Here is a 5,141-nt window from a genome sequence, read left to right as displayed (position 1 = left end):
TCCTCTCCTCTATCCCTCTTCTATCCGCCTCCCACTCTCTCCCTATTTATTTCAAAACCCCCTTCCCCTCCCCCTTTTCTGATGAAGGGTCTAGGCCCGAAACGTCAGCCTCTCTGCTCCTATCATGCTGCTTGGCCTGCTGTGTTCATCCAGCCCTGCACCTTGTTATCTAAAATTCTAAGTAGTTTTGATTAAGGATCTGTGGAGAAACTGTTCTTACAAGTAGGAAGGTCAATAACCATGAGACAAGTGTAAAGTATACTGAAAGGTCATGGACCAGAAACATTCATTTTCTCTCTCTTAAGATCCTGCCTAATCTTCCATGTATTTCCAGCATTTCTGTTTTAATACAGATCAAAGAATTAAACAGTAAATGAAACAGGGAAATAAAGAGCTTCCTTCTGCACCACGAGCTGCTATGATCTGGAACACATTGAAAGGGTGGAGGAGCAGTTTCAATAAAAACTTCCAAAAAAGAATTGAGAAATACTTGAAAAACTAAAACAAAAATGCAGGCTATGGGGAAACAATGGGAAAAGGGGGACAAATTGAACAGACCTTCCAGAGTGATAACATAGGCAGATGGACCGAATGGTCTTCTGTGCGGCACAATTTTAAGGAAATACCTTGTAAGTGCTTCAGTTAAATGTCTTTTTACTCACACTCATCATCATGCTTTCTCTTTTCTTTGTAGTTTTGGGGTTCAGGGGCATGGGGTCAGGTGGACCATCGATCTGTTGCATCTGGAAATCTCCATGTCCTACAATGTGTACCAGCCTGTTCACATTAAGCGGCCGTCCCCGGACATAACCAGACACCTTCAGTGTCCCCACCAGCCCACTTCCGTCACTGGCTTCAAAGGTCACTTGCTGAGCCAGTAAGTAGGATCGGCGATCTCTGAAAGCAAGGCGTCGCTGTTTCTGCATCGCAATGTGTCTGATAACCAGGGCAGCGTCCTCCTCTGTGTCCATGTGAAAGAGTTTTGCATCAAGAAAACGTCTCTCTAACATCTTGGTCAAACTCTTCTTAGCATCTGTTCGCTTCTTGACAGGAAGGTCATTAATTCCTTGAACCACAAACACTGTGGAGTGACAGTGAATTAGAAATGGGAGACTGTTCTGGATAAGCATTTCATACACCCCATCCTCAGCAGCCAGCAGGGCCTTTGACAGTCAGGAGATTGTGTGCAACACGAACATGCCATTATACCCAATGAGTCACCCAACTCCCAATCCCCTGCCCCATAACAACATCAGCATCCCTTCTGCCGAGCCCCAACCCCATAGAAACAACAGCCCCCAGCCCCACAGACATCAAGTCCCACTCCCCAGACTGCAAGAACCCATCAGCACCCAGTCCATACCATGGCTCGGGAGGCCCTGTGCAAACAGACAGGAGAGGCAGAAGTCACCATGACTGTCCCATCCCTCGTATGGATCCAGCACTAACATCAGTGTGTCTGCCACTTTGGCAAGGTCAAGGACGGCATGGATATCACCTGAAAAAAGAACGGAATGTGAGTAATGGAAGAGCAGGTGGCCATTTGGTTCCTTGAGCTTTTCTATCTTTGAGTTTTAACACATCTGGTCTGTATCACACCTTAGCTCCCAAAGACAACATCCTTTCAATAAAAAAGTCTTGTAAGTTCCGATAATGAGCCTTTTCAGAACATGGAGATCCAGATTTCCAATCCCAATTTGTGTAAACAAATGCTTCCTAACATCACCCTTAATGGCCTGGTTCAAATTTTAAGGTTTGGCTACACATCTCACAGCAACTAGAACCAGTGTCAGTAGGTTCTCTCTATCTACACATTGTTACAAACAGTTTTTTTTTAAAAGAAGGTGGTCATGTTTTAAACTGTCTCTTTTAATTTTAAGCTCTGCCTGACAGCTAGTGACCTGGTTACCATGGGAACTGAGAACTCAGATCTTAATGAAAGTCAGGTAGCAGGTTAAATACCTGGAGAAAGCAGCTTAACTTTACCACGTATGATGAGAAAACAGTGTCAAGCAGTCACATTCAGACAACAGAGAGAGAGTGATGCTAGCATGTGAGAGAAGGGAAGGAAAGCTGCTCCTGTGACAGCAGAACCTAAGTGATAATAGAAGAGATCACGAGAGGGTGCCTTGCTGCTGGAAATTAATTCAATGACCCTTGGGGGAATGAATGAAGGGATTTTTAAAAGGACTCTGGGAGACTTGCTCCAATGTAATGGAGACAACAGACCGTGGAAATGCCAGAAATGTTTCTGGAACTTTAAAAACAGAACTATATTTCTGCTGAGAGATCTGGAATGTATAAACATGGCATGAGGTCATCAACTATGTTAGCAAACCAGACTCCAAACCTTAACTGTTTTTGTCTGCACTGATGCTGCCAGACCTGCCGAGTTCCTCTTCACTGTTTTTATATCTGTTCTCTACTTTAGAGATTAGTTGCATACTAAGTAATGCTTAGTCAATATTAGTTTTAGTGCTTGTTACAGTGAAAATCTTAAAACTTTAAATCATGTGATTCCTTTAATTCAAACTTTTTAAGAAGTTATTCATCTCTACCATGTTGTAATATCAAAGCCCTTTTATCATCATTAGTTTAGAAGGTGAAATGGTGATCGAAAGGAAATATTTCTGAAAGAAATTCTCCCCATTTCCCCCCTGCCAAGGTCAGTCCTGAGATGTGGAACCAAGGGCTGAATCCAAATACTCCTGTTGGGGTCTGGCCAGCATTTTCCAAAAACTATGACATTATTTCATCCCTCTGTATTACAGCCCCATTAAGATCGAGGCCAATTATCATTTCAGGGTGTTTTTTTTGCACTTGTCCTCTAATTTTTCGTGTTTTCAGTAGTTGAACACCCAGATCGCACGGTATCCTCTGGGATGGTGCAGCAGTTAGATCTGCCACTGGGTTCAATGGGTTGGAAGAGCCGCTGTTACATGCTGCAGATCCACAGCAGCTAGTCAGTGGTTTCAGAGAAAGTCAGTCAGGTCAGATGGAGGGTTGGTTATTAACGGGTGTTAACTTAACAGCCCTTTGTTAACTTCAGATGGTGCTCTGAGAGCAAGGGGCGAAGGGGCTACTGAACTGAAGTCAGTAATGTCTCTTGCATACCATCACAGGCTACGCATAAGCAGAAGGAGAAGGCAGCATGACCCCAGGGGTGCAACCATCTTGCTGGTTTTCAGATGCAGCTGAATCAGGTCCTGGTCAGGGGTCACACAAATGATCCACACAGAGCCGCTTAGGTAAACGTGGGCTCTCTCTTCACAACTCAGTTAATCACACACGTCGTTCTTTTTGCCTGAAATACACCGATCCCCAGCTCGCCAACTGGTATTGGAACAGGCAGATTACAAACACAAAGGGAGGCTATTCAGGCTACTAGCCTGCTGAAGGAGCAATTACCCTCATGACATGCCTCCCACCTTCTCCTCATAACCCTGCACATTCTTCCTTTCCAGATAAAAGTTCAAATTGCATTTGAAGGTCTCAATTAGCCCTGTCTCCATTGTTCTCAGATCATGCAAAAAAGCAAACCGGATCCTAACCACTCGCTGCATGGAAATGGTTTTCATGTTGCCACCACTTCTTTCGCCATTCATCTTAAACATGTCCTCTAATTCTAAACCTTTCTGTTAACAGGAACAATTTTTTCTGTATATCCTATCCAGACCTCTCATGATTTTGATCACCCCAATTAAATTTTGAGTTTTCTCTTCTCCAACAACACAAGTTCCTCAATCCTTGAAGCATTCCTGCGAATCTTTTCTGGACTCACTAAAGCCTTCTCTTAAATTGCCATAATCCACAAAGAACCACAGGCATCTACCCCTCTCGCCCTATCCTGCAACAGTATCACTAAGCAGTTACCCCTAAGAGTGAAAGCTGTCTCACTTCTGCCTCTTTTTGGGACACATGAAGGAGGACTGATGCTCCAAAAGTTTGTATTTTCAAATAAACCTGTTGGACAATAACCTGTTGTCGTGTGATTCCTGACCTTGTCTTTTTGGGAATGCAGCTCATGTGAGGCATCCTCAACATGACATACGTAAACATGTTATAAAGAAGGGTCACTGAACTCAAAACGTTAACTCAGCTTTCTCTCCACAGATGCTGCTAGACCTGCTGAGTTTCTCCAGCAATTTCTGTTTTTGTTTCTGATTTCCAGCATCCGTAGTTCTTCTGTTGGTTTCTTTGGGTTGTAGATGTAAACAACAACTCAGCAGAAGTATCCATTTGAGACTGCATGACATAATTAGGGAGTTCAATGTATGTAGTGTTTGGGTTATCCACATTCTAACCACAGCACAGCTACGTGAATGAAATGCTTGAGAATGCTGGTCGCATGAATCTGCCGAGACTTCTCCTCAGGAACTCTCTGCCACTGACCTGAATTCACTCGGATGAAGCCGAATCTCTGTTTGAACCTGGGGCAAACCAAGCCAAATCGTTCACCACTTCCATCGAGGTCGTACACACTCGAGGTCTCATCAGTCCGAATTAGCCTCATGACATCTTGACCACCTGTACCAGAGTGCAATACGATGACACCCACCAGATGGGGGGGACCATCTTTAGTGCCCAGACTCCTCTTCTCACTGAGTACCTATAGCAGAACACAGGTCAGAAAGTTTATGTCTTTGTAGTTCATAAATACAATCCACTTTCCAGCCTTCAGCTGTGTGCATGAAGGAATCTGGCAACAGGGAGGGGGGCATCCAGGCACCAAATCCTGAGCGCTCCACAGACACTGCCGGACAGATCTGCTGAGTTTTGCCAGCACTTTCTGTTTTAGTTACAGATTTCCAGCACCCACAGCTCTTTGTTTTATTTCATTTTACTCCAGAAATAAATATCGGGGGTGGAAATGGGGACGAGGTGTGGATGAGGCCGACAGGATGGGTGATGAGAGTGGGGTAAAGTACAGCAGATGGGGAGGAATGGGGCCACACTCACCGCCTCCCTCTTCTGCTGGCGGATCTGAGTTGCCTGGTGCCGCCGATCATGTTTCCTCAACTCCTTTCTCAGCTTCTTGCTGCTCACTTTCACACTCACTCTGCCTGGAGTCAATATGGAGACAAAGTGATGAGAGAGAGTCTCAACCACCCAACCCCCAACCACACACACACTCCCGCCCC

General features: G+C 44.7%; 1 protein-coding gene across 1 annotated transcript in view; it reads left to right on the top strand.

The window, feature by feature from the left end:
• Positions 1-5,141, top strand: part of tsr1 (TSR1 ribosome maturation factor) — a 41,385-nt gene that overhangs the window by 358 nt on the left and 35,886 nt on the right. The window lies entirely within an intron of this gene.

Source organism: Rhincodon typus, chromosome 26 (genome assembly GCF_021869965.1).
Source record: "Rhincodon typus isolate 14 chromosome 26, sRhiTyp1.1, whole genome shotgun sequence".
NCBI classification, from domain to species: domain Eukaryota; kingdom Metazoa; phylum Chordata; class Chondrichthyes; order Orectolobiformes; family Rhincodontidae; genus Rhincodon; species Rhincodon typus.
The sequence above is the reverse complement of the archived record's forward strand: the minus strand, read 5'-3'. Positions and strand labels throughout refer to the sequence as shown.